General features: G+C 37.4%; 1 long non-coding RNA gene across 3 annotated transcripts in view; it reads left to right on the plus strand.

Moving 5' to 3' along the window:
* LOC130456304 (uncharacterized) overlaps positions 1 to 20,237 on the plus strand; it is a 127,407-nt gene that overhangs the window by 79,154 nt on the left and 28,016 nt on the right. The gene's annotated exons all lie outside the window — the stretch shown is intronic.

Genomic DNA, 20,237 nt, shown 5'->3' on the forward strand with positions numbered 1-20,237 from the left:
AATGGAGAATGATAATTACTTCACAGAGTGGTTGTTAGCATCAAATAGAATATTTTGTGCAAAGTGCTTTAGAACTGTACAGTCCTAGAAATTTGGAACTAGAAAGTACCTTAGAGATCTTCTAGCCCATATTCTCATTTTATAGATGAGAAAATTGTGGTCCCAATAAGTAAATTAACTTGCCCAAGGTTACACATATGGTATAAATGGTAGAGTTAGGATAGCATCTGGGTCTTCTGACTTCAAATTCGGTTCTCTTTCCACCTTATCAATTTCTTATTGCTATAGAGCTTTTGCGTTCACTGCTAGAGGGGATTTTCTGAGAAAGGTAAGACTCCTCTGTGGCCACTCCAATCCCTATCCAAGGCCATTGGGCAGACTCCGGAGTCCTAAAGGAATAGAAGCTGAGGCTGTGCTTCCTTCACAGGCTGTAGGCTAGGAGAAGTGGTAGCTCAGTCCAGATGGCATTTATATCAAGCTGCAGAGGATATGCACCCTGGAAATGCCTCCCTGGGACTATTGGCAGAGAGAAAGAATGGGGAAGTTTGATGAATCCTAGAGGAAGTCATTCAGTCAGCCCCTTCATGCTATTAGCTCCATTGACTACAGAACTTCCTATAGGTCCATTCTACCCAACTGTAATCATCCCCTCTCTCAGGTTCCTAGTTAGAGCAAAAATTGTCAATGTTATTTTAATGTGGCTTTTTGTGTTTCATTTCCTTTGTTTGTTTAAAAAAATGTTTGCCCTGAATTATTTTATAGGAACTTTATATAGCGCATACATTTTGAACATTTTATTCCTATTAACATAAAATATTATTCTCATTTCCTACTTTATGAGGAAGGAAAGGTTTTTTTTTAACATAAAATAAAAATTAGAAAAATGTATATTTTCCCTTTCTCATGAAGAGAGTCTGAATGATTTATAGATATAATAAAGAAGAATCTCTTTGGTCACTGAATGACATTTTAAATTAAAAAAAATAAGACTCCTTCCTGTCAGATTCTTGAAATGACTCTGATGGCAGCAAACACTAAAATATCAAAGGAGACTGCCTTAGAATGACAGGTTCATTTTTCCTTCTTTTTCCCAGGCACAAATAGACTTCTTTATTGATCTGGTTAAGAACTGAGGGGAGCAATCCCAGGTCAGGGTCTTAGGAACTGCCAAAATAGTGTTGAAGCTACCTTTCCTTGATACAAAACCAAGCTCCATAGTTATTTTTAAGATGACAGTAATCTTTTGTGATCACTTGGGGAAAATCATTTTTAATATCAGTATAATTTCTTTCAAATTTTCTAATCATTAGTGGTGGAGTGGAGGGAAAAGGAGGGAGTTCCCTATTCAAGACAGGTGGTTTCCTAAAACCTCTTCTATATTGTGTTTAATAAGTGTTCAGTGACTGAGTTTTATTGATTAAGCCTCCACTTCTTCCAAGCTGCCCAAAGTTCACTTCTTTTCATATCCTCCCGCTAGGTGGCAGAAAATCAAGGGCAAATGTCCAGCAGCTTCAGCCTTGCAGGAGATGGGCTGCTTTACCTTTAAAGGGGAGGGGATCTACCTCCCAAAACTGTGAGTGGTTTGGAAGAGGAGTTTGAGAAGTAGTGTCATAGGCAAAACCAAGAGAAGATGGAATTGGAGGAGTCAAGCTAGAAGGTCAGATGGATTGGAGAGGGAAAAAATGCCATAACTTGCATGTGATGCTGGGGCAAGGAGCTGGACCAACAGGAAATATACTAATAGTGTAAAAGAATTAAGAATGCTAGAGGAAAATGGGGTTAAGTTCAAGAGCTTTGCTTAGTAGAGAAATGAGTTTACCATGTTTTCTTTTAATACCCCAGTGTTAAAAGTGTATTCTGGTCATGCTTCCTGATATCCTTCAATAGCAATTAGATGGAAAAGTAGATGGAGCTTTGGACTCAGATTTGGAAAGAGAAAGACCTGAGTTCAAATCTTACCTCAGATGCTTATCAGCTAGAATACCCAGGACACATCATTTATCTTTTTCTTTTTTTTTCAATCCTCATCTATAAAACAGGGATAATAATAGCAACCCCCTCAAAGCATTATTGTGAGGATCAAAAGAAATGAAATATATGCTTTGTAAATTTAGTACCATTTAAATGCTAGTTATTTATGGAGCTGGCATTTTAGAAGTTATGATTTAGGCACTGCTTTTCTGAACTTTCTATAAACTAATATCCAAACATTCCCATTTCACAGAAGCCACAAATTTAAGGTCCTACAAGGATCTTAACTCATTTGTACTTCTTTTATTTTTTAATATAGCATATTGGGATTTGGGAATCTCATTGTTATTTCACCATAATAGATCAAAAAATGGTTGCGTAGAACAGGCCAACAGAGAGTTGTTTTATTTTTTCATTTATATATTTTATTTCCAGCTTCATCTTTAAATGTTTATGAAATAGCCTGGCTTGGTTAGACCTCATCACAAATCCCTTCAAAGATTTATTTTACCTTCCTTTACTTAAGGAGAAAAAAAAAAGTTTTGTTGGTACCTTTTGTTTCATCTTTCAAATTACTGCATGATCCACTCTTTCCACCCATTTAACTCTAGGGATAGCACCTCTGTTCTGCCTTGCCAAGTCTTTTTCAGGGATCCTTTCTTCCTTTGGTGTCCACTTGCTATCCAGATTTCATCTGTGACTCCAGGAGGCAGCTGCATATAGAGCAGTCATACCCCAGTTTCAACAGATGGGTTAAACCAGGTAGAGGGGAACTGATAGTCCACAAACTCATGAGTGAGTTAGGGGGGTTCTACTTCAAGCATGTGAAGACATCCCCTGGAGGAATGAGTGAATGAGAACAATTTGCTTCAGTGGCCATGAAGATGGCTAAAGCAGGAACTGAGGAGCTCTCAGAACTTGGTCAGACTTCAAAGATGCCAAGGTCATCCACTGCATCCTGGGTCAACCCCACTCATCCTAATTTTTGTTTTGCCATTGGACTTTGATGACTGTGGAAGAAAGTGTGAAGTTGATAACTGTGCAACTCTGCCTCACTTAAATCTAATTTACCTGCAAGTTAAAATATCATCCTCTGATGCCATTGGTTTTCTTCAAAAACAAAGGATGAACAACTCTCAGCAAAATTAGAGTAAAACAAAGCCAGTCATTAAAATGATCCTACCTGAAAAGATAATATGACTTTCTAAGCCCCTAGTTTCCCACCTCTGTAACTAGAGAAATGAAAATATTGCTTCATGTAGTTTTTTTAAGACTAAACCTTGGTCATTGCAATTAAGATGAGTTCAGTGATTCCTTTTCTGTATTATTTTAATTTACATTATCATTGTCATTATGTATTTTGTACTTCTGGTCCTGATTACTTGAATCAGTTCATACAATTTATGTTTATCTCAGCTCATATTTACCATTTCTAATAGTATATTACAATTCCATTTTCTTTACATTCCACAATTTGTTCAGTCACTCCCCAAATGATGGTCTCCCATTATGTTATGTCTTCTTTCCTTTCATTAGAACTATCAGTAGGAATACTTGGCTCTTTGTAGGTCTTTTTATTTTTGGCTACTTTGGAGTGATTATAAAAACAATAATAACTTCTACTAATACTATGACCATTACTACTGATGCTACTAACATTTATATTATACTTTAAGGCTTTAACATTTTCAAAGAATTTTATGTTATCTCTTTTGAACCTATCAACAACTTTTCCAAGCAACAGTTTAGTGACTTTTCCCAAACAATTTAAAATTGTCTTCAGAAATAGACAGACCAACTTCTTTACTATAGTATGACATGATAATACTGGCTATCTTCTTTCATTAATTGTCTGTAATATTATGCAAAACAGCGTTATATGATGGACTTTCATTGTCCTTGGTTACCATGTTTCTCTGATTGGCAAAGATCACATATTTGCTGACTGAAGTAATTTCTGGGCTCTTTTAACCTCCATAGTGTTGTGATTATTTTACATCTGTTAAAATTCTATAAGAAATAATGGTAATCAGCTTCAGTGGCATAATCTTTAGTTATATATTTTCCAATTTTTAGATGTGATAGGTTGTTCAAATATGTATTAGCAGAGCTATTGCAGCTGTGAGCATCTTCTCACCTTTATCCTTTCTTAAAATTTATTGTTGAGTTTCTAAGTGATTTCTATATCAGTAACTAGGTGGTGCATTGGATAAAGCATTGGGCCTAGAGTCAGGAAGATCTGAATTCAAATCCATCCTCAGAAACTTACCAATTTTGTGGCCCTGGGTAAGTCACTTAATCTTCTTTGCCTTATTTCTTCATCTATTAAATAAAATGTAGAAAGAAATAGAAAAACCTAGGTGGAATCTGAAAGACTTGGACATAACTGAGATGACTGAATAATAGCAAAGATATAGAGAACAGACCTGTTATTTTCACTAATAAAGGATACTTTCAGGCAAAGAATTTCTTTATACTAGTGAAAGCTGACATCATTCTGCAAGTTTTAGTCTTGGAGCAGAGATTCTTAACCTTTTGTGGGGGATGTCATATACACCTCTGATAGACTAGTTAATGAAGCCTTTGGATCTCTCCACTCCTCTCCTCTTTCCTCCCCTTCTTTCTCCTCTCCTCTCCTCTCCTCTCCTCTCTCCTATTTGCTACTTGCCAAAAAAAAAAAAAATAAAGAAAACATTTCTGACTCCTTTCTATATGAACATATTAACAATATACTTTTAAAAATTCTTACTTTCTGTCTTAGACTCAATACTGTATATTAATCCCAAGGCAGAAGAATGGTATGGATTAGGCAATGGGGTGGAAGTGACTTGCTCAGGGTCACACAGCTAGGAATCCAGGACCTCCTGTCTCTAGAACTGGCTTTCAATCCACTAAGCTACCTAGTTGTCCCCTAACAATATACTTTTAAGTATACTTATAAATCTTTTGTTTCTTATTTATCCTTAAATTTATTTTCTAAAATTTTCCTGTATCTATCTTTGCAATGAAGTCAGCATGTATATATATATATATATATGTATATATATATATATATATATATATATAATCAAAGTTTTAAAATTTTCAAAGAACCTTATGTTATCTTTTTTGGTTTGGATGGTTTGTTGAAGGTCATTTAGGCCAACCTCCTTATTTTAGAGATGTGAAAACTGAAGCCAAAGGGAGGTAAAGTATGTTGCCTAAAGTCGTACAGTCAGTAATTGGCAGTGCTAGAAGTTAAGCCCAGATCTTGTGACTAGCGATGCCGTATGATACTTTCTCTGCACGATATTCCATATTACTTCTCAACTCTAGGTCTGCAGAGTCCCAATTCAGCAATGGAACCTATAGAATATTAAAAGTCCTGCCATCTAAGATGTTCCTATCTGGAGAATTTAGTGGGAAAACAAGACAGGAATTCCAGAGAAGGAGAAGAGGTGAATCAGTTGCAATCTGTACTCCTTAGCAGTGACGTCACGGAACCCCTGAAATATTCGAGTATACGTAGCCTGCCCGTCTGTCTGCCATTAGAGATGGAATCAGTCTTACTGGTCTGAGCTCCTGAGTGTGACTTGTCACTCTCTTTTGGCTCATCTGTTGGTAATAACGGATGACATTTATACAGTGTGAAGGTTTACAAAGTGTTTTACACATATTATCTCATTGGCTTCTCACAATAACCCTGTGAGCTTCCCCTGGTTCCTGAGCCGAGCACTGTTCCCAGCATCACAGCTGCCTTGCTCTTGTAAGCTCCTTAAGGTTAGGAGCCTTGGCTCTATTCATGTTGTTTCCCAGCATCTGCTTTAGTGCACAATGAGAAAGCCACGAGGGATACGAGTTATCCCCTGCAAAGACCTAAATTCTCAGGGATCAGAGTTCTTTTAGTCAGGCTGCTATTGTATGACATTCTAAAGACAGTTTCATCTTGCTTGGCATTGGCTTTCTTTCTTAGCATGGGATGGAGAGGAAGGAGTACGAAGGAGAAAGATCACATGGACAATTCTAAGCCGTGAACAGGCACAGCTGGCAAAATCCCTGCTTTTGTTGTCTGTCAGTTTTTTCCTCTTGGTAAGTGCTGTGTGGTGGATGCTGTTACACTGGCGTGTACAGCTAGTTTTCAGGGGGATGTTGAAGTTCTGTCTGGTGTGAATCTGTGATGTTGGTTAAAGTTTGCCCTGCTTAGGAAATGGGGAAGAAAGAACAAGTGGCAGGTGGAATCCTAGTGGAGATAGCCATGGAGGGAGGGTAGAGTACAACAAGCTCGTACCAGGCACCTGGTGGAAATATTATTGGATAGGAAAGAACCAGAAATGGGAAGCAGGTCAGAGATGGAAGCAATCAATAATCATTCTGCTCAGAGTTGCCTCAAGTCTTCCTGACTTTACTATGTTGATATGTTCATACAGAAAGGAGTCAAAAATGTTTTGTTTTGTTTTTTGCAAGTAGTGAATAAGATAAATGAAGGGAGAGGAGGGGAAGGGAGAGGAGAGGAAGGGAGGGGAGAGGAGAGGAGAGGAGAGGAAGAGATGAGTGAGGAAAGGAAGAGAGAGGAGAGGATGAGGGCGGCAGAGAGGAGAGGCTCAGTGGATAGAGAGCCAGGTCTGGAGACAGAAGGTACTGTGTTCACATTTGACCACAGATATTTCCTCTGAGACTCTGGACAAATCACTTAACCCCAATTTCCCAGTCCTTATTGCTTTGGAACTGATTTCTAGTATCAATTATAAGACAGAAATGTGAAAGGGAATTCTTTATTCCCTTTGTCTATTTTGAGTTAATCAATCAAGGATTTAAAGTACCCCTACTTAACTCTTACTTAACACTAAGTAAGAGAGTTCATAAGTCATTTACTAGAAAAAGTTCACACCTCCAAAGGCCACAAGCACTGCCCCACCCCCAGCCCCCGTGCTAGGCAAACTGGGAAGCTGTGATTGTTTCCCATGAAGTGGGGGAGTGACAGGAAGTGACATGGAAAAAGGTGAGACAGAAAAGAAGATTGATTTCATTCCTTGGCTCTTTGGCAAGGAGACTCTCTTGGAGGAGTATTCTGAAGGATTTTGTGCTAGAGGTTTGCTGGCTGAGTGACTGGAGCCAAAGGAAGAGTCTGGCATTGGTGTAACCCTTACTGAAGACACCACCTGGACTCCTGGCTTAAGATATTACGAGGACTCCACATGGAGATCAGGACTTGAGGGAGCCCTTCCTGGGTGGTGATCCGGACTTCTTTGGACAGAAATTATAGGGTATCTAGCTAGGCAATACTTTCTCCTTCCTTCCTACATTTCTCTGTTTTACTATAACTCTATTAAACTAAATTGTTAAGAGCGGCTAACAGATTCATGATTTAAGAGTTAATTTTATAAATGGCAACCACAATCTTATAATTTTTAACTTATATTTAGTCAAGCCAATTTTAGTTTTTACAGAAAGTAAGAGTTTTAGTAAAAATAATCATTCAACTAGTACTTATTAAGTCCCTTCTATGTATTAGATATTGGGGATATAAGAAAGATGAAACTTCCTGTTTTCATGGAACTTTGTTCTATCAAAATCAAATGCATAGCAAAGTTAATGGTGGGGAGCTCTATTAAGAGGCAAAGTCTGACTTTTGGACTGTGAGAGTTTAATGCAGGAACAAAAATAAAGATCTAAGCAAAAGGACTTCCTGCTTCCAAACCAGTTTTAAGCCTAGCCTTGTGCTGACTGAACACACCATTCTTACTTACCCAAACACCTGTCAAATGGAGAATTCCTTCAATTTCTGCTGCATTTGTTTGCCTCCATGGAATCTATTTTGTTATTCAGGCATTTCAGTCACATCTAATTCTTTTGGTGTTTTCTTGTCAAAGATACTGGAGTGGTCTGCCATTTTCTTTTCCAGATCATTTTACAGATTAGGGAACTGAGGTAAACAGGGTAAGTGACTTACCCAGGATCACACAGAGATTAAGAGTTCAAGGATAGATTTGAATTGAGGAAGATGTGTTCTCTTGATTCAGTCCTGGTACTCTACTGTTCCACCTTGCTACCCCCATAGAATCTACAGGATATAGAACATGATCGTCTGGTTGTATTACACAAAAGACTTCTCTTTTTGGTTTGAGGTTCTACTCTTTTATATCTCATCATCACAATGTGAAGAATGGCCTGGAAGGTAGAGAAGTCACAATGACTTATGTTCAAGTCCCTCCTCTGATACATGCTAACTGTATGACATTAGTTTTTAACCAAGTCTCATAGGGTTTTTGGGAGGATCAAATGAGATACTAAGTAAAAAGTGTTTTGTCCCACCAAAATACTCCATGAATGCTAGTGATTGTCCTTAATTAGTATTGAAAGCTCATTAGTAAATCGATTTGCCCATTCTAGAAATATAATTCAGGGGGGCATCTAGGTGGATGATTGGATTGAGAGCCAGACCTAGAGATGAGAGATCCTGGATTCAAATGTGTCCTCAGATGTTTTCTAGCTGTGTGACCCTGGGCAAGTCACTTAATCCTGATTGCCTAGCCTTTACTATTCTTCTGCTTTGCAACCAATATACATTATTGATTCTGAGACAGAAGTTAAGGTTTTTTTTTTTTTTAAAGAATAATATACAGCTGGGAGGGGTGTGTGTGTGTGATAAATGATGTTACCAAACCTTAGGGAATGGCCATGTCCAAAAAATTATCTATGTTGAGTCAGGAAGACTTGAGTTCAAATCCAGCCTCAGATACTTACTATCTATGTGAACCTGAGTCAGTCACTTAACACTTTTTGCCTCAGTTTTCTTATCTACAAAATGATCTGGAGAAGAAAATGGCAAGCCACTCCTGGATCTTTACCAAGAAAATCCCAAAAGGGGTCACAAAGAGTTAGGTATGCTTGAAATGATTCAAAAGCAATGACATTTCAAAAAAATATATCAAATTTGAAAGAGCTAAAGGAATGTATATAGAAGGGACCCAAATAAAGACATATATTTCACATACGAGAGTGGGAAAAATCTCTTGGTGATTGTTGAGGAAGCAATACCTCTGAAGGCACTAAACTGTACACAATGTACCATAAAAAACAACACATTATTTGTCCATGTTGTCTTTGTAGTGGCATCCTATACTCTATCATAGACATTCAGGAAATTGCACATTCATAAATTACTCATTTATAACAGCTGTATGATGACTGTTTCTGTGGGAATTTTCAGTGCTCTTTTCCTTCCCCCCACCTTCCTCGCCTCATCTATTCTGACAACAGCTTCCTTTTGAATTTTATTTTGATTTGCCTGAGCATCTGGATGGCCTCAAGCCTTTACTGCTGACAGGATTAGGGTTATCTTGGACCTAGGCATCAGGGATTCTTTCTTGTTTATGCTGTCTACCTCACTGGTGTTAGTTATTAACCCAACACTTCCTTAGTACCATCATATGGTTCAATATCAGAAACAAATATGGTACTACTAATGTAAAAGATTCATTACCATATAAGGACCACTAGACTTTTCCATCTGACCAGTAAAACTACTGTATTGTCTTCTCTTTCCATGTTAAAGAGCAGTCTCTTTGAGAGCAAAGATTGTCTCTGCTTTTCTATTTGTATCTCCAGTACTTAGTTCAAAACATTGCAGACAATAAGCCTTAATAGATGCCTTTGCATTCATTCATTCATTTCAATCTCTGCAACAGATACAATTGATTGTTTTTGAGTTGTTTCAGTCATGTCCAACTCTTTGTGATCCCATTTGGAATTTTCTTGGCAAAGGTACTAGAGTGGTTTGTATTTTGCATTTGCATCTCCAGCTCATTTTACAGATGGTGAAACTGAGGCAAACAGGCTTAAGTGACTTGTTTTGGGTCCCAAAGATAAAATTGATGTAGTTCAGATTGAAAGATACTACCAGTTGCTTAATAGCAAAAACTGCTCTCAATCCTTTTTAAATCAAGGAATCTCTTAGAGCTAATGACAAAGACTTTGATTAGTACTTGAATGCTCAATTCCTTGTTTTGGACTGATTATGCCAGTCTGCTTTTTCCTTTCTAGAAACATCATGGTATGATGAAAAGAATACTAAACTGACATTAGAAAAAGTTGTGTTTGAAGCCTGCCTCTGACATTTATGAGCTGGATTAACAGGGACAAGTCACGTCATTTTTTGAAGTCTCAGTTTCCTCCTTTGTAAAGTTGAGGGAATGATGATATAACTCCTGCTTAAACTACCAAATACACTTTGCAAACCTTGAATGAATTTCTACCTGTCCATAAATTAAATGGTAATTCTATTCTCCCACAAATAGTTCCCAGCATCCCTTTTCAGTAGGACCATCATTGCACCTGCATCTCCAAAGTTGGTCCCACATATTCTCAAATTACTTAAGAATTTACATTTATAAATAAGCACAGACAAGAGACTTCATGGAATGATGGAGAGAACATTGGGTAGGGAATTAGGAAAACTGAGTTTTAGTCTTAGTTATATTCCTTTATGTAAGTTAGTCATACTTTCTGAGCTTTTCTGCTCATCTTCAACCCGAAAAGGTTGGTCTAGCAGACCCATAATGCCCTTTCTAGCTCTAATGATTTATGATTCTCTAACATCCAGTGCTTGTCAGGTATGGGTGAAAACTAGTCATGCTGTATAATCAATGAACTCAGCTGCTTGCCTCATCTCATTACTGTCACAGAGATGAATTTTGTGCCAGTTTGGTGTCTATTTGGTGCCTTGATGGATCTTGAAGGACCTAACCAATTTAGAGAGTGTAGTCTAAGTTGGTTAGAAGCTAGAGCCAAGGTGAGGAAGTAGTGGATTTGATCCCCATGTGAACAAAGTAGTTTTATTCTGTCCTATAATCACAATTTGTGCACCTAACCTTCAATTGAAAATGAAACTCACTGGAAAATGTATGTTAATAATTAAGGAAGAAGGGGACCAGTTTATGATGTAATTCACACATGTAGTATTATATAGCCTATAAGGTACTTTGTTTACCATAATGCTATGAGGCAGACAGTAAATTATTACTACTTATTTTACAGATACAGCTACCAAGGCTCAGAAAGGTTATATAACTGCTCAACATTATATAGCTAACAAGTGAAATAAGAATTAGCATCTAGATCTTATTAGTTATATTTGGGGAAGTCATTAATTCCTTTGAGCCTCAGTTTCCTAATCTGTAAAGTAGGTGTAATAATACTCATTTAAATATGTAACTCTACTTTTGCCTAAGCATGGGGTAATTTTCTGAAGGACATCCCTGGGGTACTGTGTTCTGTTTGAAAATCAAGGAAAAATTGACACCTTAATTGACTAAGGAACCCCTGTGTTGTGTACCTGTGTAAAGTGGATTCATTTTGTAGAGTTCAAGAGAAAAGGAAAAAAGAATATCTAGAGAGGCAAGTCCACAATTCAAAAATTTACACACCTTTTTCCAATTCTTTCTTCTTCCTCTCTTTCTTTCTCCCTACTTCTCCCTTTGTCTTTGTGTCTGTTGGTCTGTTTAACTCTCCATCTTTCTCTTTGCCACTGTCTGTCTGTTATTTTGTCATTATCTATATTTGTCTGTCTCTCTCGCTGCATCTGCCTGTCTGAGTCTCTCCATGCCTTCCTTCCTTCCTCCCTCCCTCCCTCCCTCCCTCCCTCCCTCCCTCTCTTCCTTCCTTCCTTCCTTCCTTCCTTCCTTCCTTCCTTCCTTCCTTCCTTCCTTCCTTCCTTCCTTCCTTCCTTCCTTCCTTCCTTCCTCCCTCCCTCCCTTCCTTCCTTCCTTCCTTCCTTCCTTCCTTCCTTCCTTCCTTCCTTCCTTCCTTCCTTCCTTCCTTCCTTCCTTCCTTCCTTCCTTCCTTCCTTCCTTCCTTCTTCCCTCCTTCCTTTCTTCCTCCCTTCCTTCCTTCCTTCCTTCCTTCCTTCCTTCCTTCCTTCCTTCCTTCCTTCCTTCCTTCCTTCCTTCCTTCCTTCCTTCCTTCCTTCCTTCCTTCCTTCCTAAAGGGTTACTAAATTAATTTAAGTTACCCTTAAAGAACTACTAAATTAATAGGTGAAGGGAGTAATGTAGATAAAGTTTTCCAAGATTTTAGCAAAGAAATTTTTCATACTAATCTTATAGTGAAGATGAAAATATATGCAATAGATGAAAGCAGAGTTGGATATAGTCAGCACTGATTATGCACCTAGATTCAGAGAGAAGTTGCTAATGGTTTGAATTAGCATGGCAATAGATCTCCCATGGAGTTCCCCAGGAGTCTATGCTGGACCCTATGCTACTTAATTTACTGATGACATGTATAAAGTCATAGATGATAAGCTTATTCAATTCTCAGATGGCACAAGCCTGGGAGAGATAACTAGCAAACTAGATACTGGAGTCAGAATACACAAAACTCTTGATAGGTCAGAACATTGGGCCAGATCTAATAAGATGAAATTTAATATATGCTTAGGTACAAACCCCACCAATTGCATTAGAACAAGATAAGTGAGTGCTCAGCATTCCCTCAACTTATTTTTTAATAGCCCTTACCTTCCATCTTAGAATCATTAATGCATACTGGCTCCAAGGCAGAAAAATAGTAAAGGCTAGGCAATGGGAATCAAGTCACTTGCTCACACAGTTAGTGTCTGAGATCAGATTTGAACCCAAGACCTTCCATATCTAGGCTTGGCTATGAATCCACTGAGCCACCTAGATGCCCCTGGTTCCATAAACTTTAGTTATAGGTGTATCTCTCTGACTTTGGCTTGAGTAGAGTTCCACAAGTGCATAGAGCAGCAGCCTTTTTTAAGTTACACATTGCTGTTCTGAACTCTATAGATGATTAGTAAAATGAAGGAGAGGAAGGGGGGAAGGGTGGAAGAGGGTGAGAGAGAGAGAGAGAGAGAGAGAGAGAGAGAGAGAGAGAGAGAGAGAGAAAGAGAAAGAGAGAGAGAGAGAGAGAGAGAGAGAGAGGCGATGCTCCTTCCACTCTTCTGTCCATAATTCTCTCTCTGGTATGTCTTCCTAGCCTGGCAGAGTTTGTGTGGTGATTTGGCATGCCTTTGAAATCGATTAGTCTAGTCTGTATTTTTAAAGAACCCTTGTTCAGGGCCATTATTCATAATGTTACTAACATTTTCTCTCAAATATTGGATTCTACCTTCTTTCAAGTTTGCGTGGAAACTAGAAAAATATGGAAGAAATATCTTACTTCATAGCACAGTTATATGTGCATAGTTTAGAAAATGAGTTCATGATGGATTATTGTGGTATGTATGAACAGAGACTGACTTATTCTATAATGGGGATTCCTTTTGTGTAAACTATGAAGATATTGTGCCTTCTAACCTTCAAATTCTATGATTTTCTGAAGCAGGGACCTCACAAGATTATAGAGGATGTAGCTTCTGCTGCTATTAATAGAAAGTTATCATGAATACTGTTTGTCAAACTCTTATTCTCAAAGTGAACAAAGGTAGGATAATAGTTGTACCCATCTTTATCCTTACTCATTACCTCATCCACTAAAATTTCTGTAAGGATCTGCCAGTGAAAGGAATCAAATACAAGGAAGAATTGAATAGAAAGGTATTTATTTTCAAGGTTTCTTAAGAGTTTTGGTTTTCTCTTTGTGTTAGGAAGTTAAAGGCTTAAGTAGTCCTGAGTACTTTCAGAGGACATGATTTGTAGAAATATAAAAAGAGTGAATATGTCTGAGGAGATAAGAATTGAAGAGATGCAGAATGATTATTAGTGTTTTCTGTAAAGTCTTCAAGCTCATTCATTCATTCATTCATTCATTCATTCTTTCAATAAACTTTTACTGAGAATCCAAAACTGGTTGATTTCAGAAGACTTTAGGAGGTAGTATGGTAGAGTGGAAAGAGAATGTGGTGTCAGATGGCTGGAATTTGAATCTCAAGTTTCCACTTAATACTTGTCAAGTCATTTAAGCTCACTGGGTCTCAGTTTCCTCATATCCAAAATGATACAATTGGATTAGATGGCTTCTAAGTTTCTCTTTATCTCTTACTATGAGTCTGTGTTGGCTGTTACCTTACCTCCCCACGGCTGTCCTTAATGAAAACTTTAGTCTAATTTCATTCACAAAATTTCATGGGATAGAGAGGGAAAATTGATCTAGTTTGTTTTACCTCAGTCCTCCCATGCCTGCAGAGGTAACCAGGGGGGTAATCAGGGGACCCCCACCCACAAACACTTGAGAATTATAGGATGTACAACATTCTCATTACCTATAAGCTTTCATCAAATTTGTTGACCTGCTGATGACCTGTCAATGACCACCACCAGCATGAAATGAATCTGGTTTAAATTTTTCTGGAAAGCTTTGTTTTAGTTGATACTTCTGATACACTTTTCTAAGAATCCAATATCTTACATATTTACAGTCATTGACTCACTTAGCTGGGAATTATATTAGACTCTTCTTTTCTCCACCAAAATATCCCTAGAGGTTACTTCCCTGAATGCAATCTGAGTATCAAAGTGGCCCTCAGAGCACAGCCTTGTTGTATACCATATGGTTTGGGAAATAAATCAGTTTTTCTACTTAAAGGCAATGTAACATCTCCACAAAAGAAACTTTATCTTTTTCATCCCATCCATCATCTCTCCAACTCCACCTCATCCCTCCCACCCTGGGAAACCATTCCCATTTACCATGTGGGTTATAATCTCCACTGTATTTCTGTCTGCCATGGTGATGGATCTTTTGCTAACAAATCAGTCTGCTTGGCAAAGCTGCTGTTTTAAAATTCTTACTTTGATGGAAGGTTGGGTTCTATAGTAAATCATTGCTGGATTTCAGTCAGAGAGCAGATGAAGGGAAGGATCAGAAGGTTTTGGTTTCCAGGAATATGTCTTATTGAAAAGATTCCAGTCTTGTCTCCTCTCCACTCCTACCAGCCCCCTGGCCAATTCTCTTCTTTAGGTAAGATGTCAGATGTTGGCACATCACATATGGTAAAATTAGAGCTGGAATAGTTTTGCACTTTATTTGTTTCTTCTTATTCTTGTTCCCTATCTATAAAGAATCCAACACAATAAATCTGAATTCCAGGAGATCTCAATGCCTTTGGTTTGGGTTTATCATGGGAAATTAGAGAATCAGAGAATGATTGATTTATTTTTAGAATGCAATTCGGAGACTATTGAGGTCAACTTTTCCATTTTACAAATGAGGAAATGGACACACGGAAATGAAACTAATGTCAGCAACCACATGGGTAGTAAATGTTAGAGGCAAGATTTGAACCTTTGGATGTCTGACTCTAGGACTACTGTTTTTCCCACCATACCATGTGACTCTAGAATTTGTTCTATATATGACTAAACATATAAAAAGCCATATAAAGATTTTAGAAAATAATTTGATCATTGGGACACACAGTATTCCCTTGAGCACTTTGTCCCAGAAATGCTGTGACATATTATTTCCATAACAATCCTTGACCAGTCCCTGCATAGTACTGAAGCTCTGCATCCACCATTGAGCTAAGACAGTAGTGAGCTGTTAGACAGGGTTGGTATTAAAAGGAACAGACTCTTGGAGTAACTCTCAGTTCCCAAAGATAGGGAAGGAAAAGTGGAAGTCCTAGATTATAGATACCAATATCCTTGAGATATTCAGACATGATAATAACTAGCATTTATATAGAGAGCATAAGTGTCTGAGGTGGAAGCCAAACACAGGTCTTCCCGAAGTCCAGTCATCTGTCTACTTTACAACACCATCTCTTCCAGCCAGGCCCTGTTTTGTAGACTGGTTGGATTTATCATTAGAACCAAATTTTTGCTTCAAAATTTCTTTTTAGAGCTTACAGACATAGAACTCATCCCTCAGATCCCCCTGACCACAAGGTCAAAAGGAAAAGTTGTTGAAGACATGAAAAAGAGAGATTGGAATATGCCAAACTCTTACTGGACCATTATTTCTGCTTTCAAACTTGTCATTTTTATATCCTATTGTACTAATAAAAGAAGAGAATACTCGTTGACACTGATAGATAGAGCTGTATGTTCCATATTATTATGTAAACTGCCTCATGCAACTTGATCTGATTGCTGTGGAGACACAAATTCAAACATTTCAATATCAATAACCTGCTCCTTAATCGTAATTCAACATCCATTCAAATTAAAGCACTGTAACTCTTTTTAGTGAAAGGAAGAAGAAAAAAAAAGATATTACAGATTTTTACCAGTTGATTTATTGTTATGCGACAATATTGGGTATATTAAATTTTAATATCAGCTCTGTCACTTTAATCATAAGTCTTGGGCTGAGGAGTTCAGAAATTACTTCATTTTAAAAAGGACATTTATTGCTCTGTATAGGCAGGTACATAATTCCTTCCTTTAAGAAACCAATGGGTTATTTTCTATTTGAAATGCAAGAACTTTTTATTTGTTCAAGTTCTGTCATTTGAGGGTAAAGAAAGCATGATTTACAGTCATTTTTGACTTTAAAAAAATGGCCTTTTAGGTTCTGATTCACTTTAAAATATTCAGAATGGGAAGTTTCCTAAGTATGGAATTTAGTCTCTCTCTAAGACTCAAGGATGGGAACAACAAAAAAAGTGGTTTAAAATCTCAGCCCAAATCTCAAAGGGGCCCCTACTTGCATTTGAAAGAGAAAATTCTCTTGGCTTAGTCTTGCAAAAAGCACACATTTTCTGATCCAGTTCTCATTGCAACCTACCCTTTTTTGAGGAAATACAGAAACACATTGATTCTTATGACAGGAAATAATCCATAGGATGATTCATTTTTTTAAAGCAATGATCATATCTGTGGGATATCTCTATTTTCATAATCTGTTTTAAATAATATTTAACAAACATTTATTTAATATTGTTATTTAATGGAACTTCTCAGTGTGTCCCAAAGGTCTGAAGGAAGGTTTAAAACTTAAATTTACCCTAAGACTTTTGGGATACCCTGTATTTAACCTTATGCAAAATCAAACAAATAATGTTTCAAGGAGAGCAGCTAGTTTACTAGTTATGATGGCAATGTCCAAGATGATCTTTTAATTAAGAATTTAAAATGCAGATTTTTTTACTCTTTCATGACCCTGATCAGATATTCCAAGTTCATCTGACTACTTCTTTCTGGTTTATTTATCTTATCAAATAGTAGTTAATAGCTAAGGTCATTCTCTTCTGCACCTGGTCCTCTTCCAAAATTTTCAGGTGTTTGCTTCTAAGACTGGCATAAACCATTTAAAATCCATTATCATACTGCTGTTAGAGAATCTAATCCTATTAGTACAAATTCCATTTCGTTGCTACAGCCATTATGCATAGGTTAAGAATCAAGAATTATTCATGTTGATGATGATGATTATTAATGAATATCATGTAATATTTATTTTTATATTAAAATAATTTATTAGAAAATATTTTAAAACTATAAGATAATCTACAAATATAAGAAGGCATATTACTACATTTGTTCTATTGAATAGACATTTATCAAGCCTGTTTTATGAGCAATGCACCATGTTAAGCTAGGTATGGAAAGATAAAAGCAAAACAATACTTGCCTCAGAGATCTTACATTATGCTGTAGGAATCTGCCATGTACACAGATAAGCATTGGGAATAGGGAATGGACCTATGCTTTCATTAGTATAGAGAACTCTTGAATGAAGAAACTCCCTCTGCAAAAGCAGATCAAGGGCCTGTTCTGCAACTTATTGTGTAATGGTTAAAATTAATGGTTGGACAATGATTATATGAAATTATGTGGTTGCCAGTATTTGTTTTATCTTGTGTCAGGAATTTATTTACAAATATATACAAATAGAGAGGAAACAATAAAGAAGAGAAATGTGAGGGGATAGAGAAGTTATCTATCCTATCGCTCTAAATGTTTTGCTCCAGGTCTGCTTACTGCAGGCAGAGATTAATTAGCTCTCAATCAGGAAGGTTGGTAGTGAGTAACCACATGACCTCCTCCAAGATGAAAGCTAGTCTCTCCAGAAGCAAGGAAAGGGGTTAGCCTTTTACTCACTCAGAGAAGCAGTCCAAGAGTCAGAGTCCAAGAAGAAGTCAAGCTCTGAACCCATGATCCAAGATGAAGTGTTCAGCAAAACTCCCTCAAAGACTATCTAAGACTACCTCCAGAAAACAATCTCTTCAAACTATCTTCTCAAAGACAATCTCCTCTGAAGGAGTTTGGGGCTTGCTTTTATGGTGACTTCTTGTCCCTTCCCTTCTTCACAGGGGCCAATCACAGTTTCAAAATTGTCTAGCACTGTCCAGGGGCAGTGTCTGTGGGATCAACTTCTCACCTTCTAAAAGGTTCACAGTTTCCTGATTGATTGAATTTATAAGGGTGTGAATTCTCTAAGTACCTTGCTAGCTTCTCACCTAGGACTAAGTAGGGTGTTTAATCTTTTGCTGATTAAATTTAAAAGTATACAAAGGAGAGTTAATCCTGTCTTCAGTCTAGTGAGCTACGAAGTAGGGGTATCTAAGTTAGTGTTAACTCAGGATAGGCAATAGAGTAAAGAATTCTCTTTCACAATTATCTTAAGTTGTCCATCCTTTATTTTCAGAGGATCAGTGAATCATTGGATGACATCTTGACTTGCATGGAATTGAATTTAAGTGAGGCAGAGTTGCACCAAGTCATCAGCCTCACTCTGTCGTCAAGTCACTAAATTCCAGTGGCAAGACAAAAGTCAATATGACTGGCAATGGCCCTGGGATTCAGTACATGATTTTAGCATCTTAAATATCTGACCTAGCTCTAGACATTCCATAGTACTTGCTTTATCAGCCTTCATGGTTGTTGGATCAAATTGGTCTCTGCCTATTCCATTGGAGGAAGTCTTCACATATTTGGCATAGACATCCCCCTAACTCACCTAGGGGTTTGAGATTCATCAGTTAGTTGCCCTTTGCCTGGTTTAGTCCACCTACCTAGACAGTTTTATCATCCTGTGGCTGCTGAGCATGCTACAACTTCTCAGAGCCACAGGTTGAGCATCAAGAGATTGTGACCTTCCCTGGGTCACAGAGCTGATCTGTATTAGAGTTTGTGCTTTAGAGACTTGGACCCATGTCTTCTTGGCTTTGAGGATGACTCTCTATGATGCCACTTGGGTTCTTTATTATTTGTCTGTATATGTACATGTATCTCTCTCTTTTCTCTCTCTCTCCTTCTTTTTCTCCCCCATTCCCCTTCTCTCCATTCCTCTTTCTCCCCTCTCTCCTTCTCTACCTATTCCTTCCTCCCCCTCTCCAGATACACACACAAGCATGTATATATGGGAGGGAAGACAATAGTGGGAAGATCAGAGAAGATTCCTTAGAGGCACTGGGCACATGAGCTGAATATTAAGGCAAAGTAAGAATTATGACAATTGATGTGAGGAAGGAGTAGATGCTGGGCATGGGGAAATATGAAATGAGAAATAAGGTTAATTTTTTCTGTTATTTCTGTATTTTGTCATAGAATAGAATAATATATTTATATTTTTTAAATTGTCTTTATTTGGACATTGTAAGATTTAGTATGTTTATTTTGTTGAACTTTCATCTCAAATGTATTTGTGATCTCATTGATTTTGAAATTGCTTCCACATTTATTATATGGAAGTTCTCTCTATGCCTGCTCATACTGTGTCACTATTTTCCACGTCCTTCAATAAAGTTGCCACTAAGGGAACCTAAACACCCATCAAATGACCAATGGCCAAATTGGAGGCCTTCCTCACTTTCTTTCTGTTAGTAGACTCTCTGTTTACTTGTCATTTGCACTTGCCACAGAATGAGCCCAAATTCTTTTTTCTACCATCTATTTCTATCATTCATTGATTAAAATATTTTACTTCTGTTTCTCAAAGTTCCTCATTGGTTGCAACCTGCTCATACCCACCACATGTGCCTTTCCATTTTCCTGTGAGATTATAATTTTTAATCCTGTGGAGACTCTTGTGTCTTATATTTTACTTTCATGCAGTAATAGCACTGCCATTGATATTAGAAAGATATTTTTGTTTTTATGAGAAATTTTGGAATAAGTAAAGGAACTTTGTAATTTCCTTCCCTACTCTTATTTATCTTTGAGGTCAACTCATTGCTTGACTTTACTGTCTGTCCAGATATAAAGACTGATGGATGAACACAATAGATTATCCATGCAAAGGCATGTTTGTAATTTGGGCAATAAATATACCTCATCCACTATTTTTCTTATATGGATGGCCAGATAACACTTCTGTGAGTATTTCAGATCTCCTTTAGGAATCCCTGTAATGTCCTGATAATAAAGCAATATCATCCA

This window comes from Monodelphis domestica, chromosome 1, assembly GCF_027887165.1.
Source record: "Monodelphis domestica isolate mMonDom1 chromosome 1, mMonDom1.pri, whole genome shotgun sequence".
Classification (NCBI taxonomy): Eukaryota; Metazoa; Chordata; class Mammalia; order Didelphimorphia; family Didelphidae; genus Monodelphis; species Monodelphis domestica.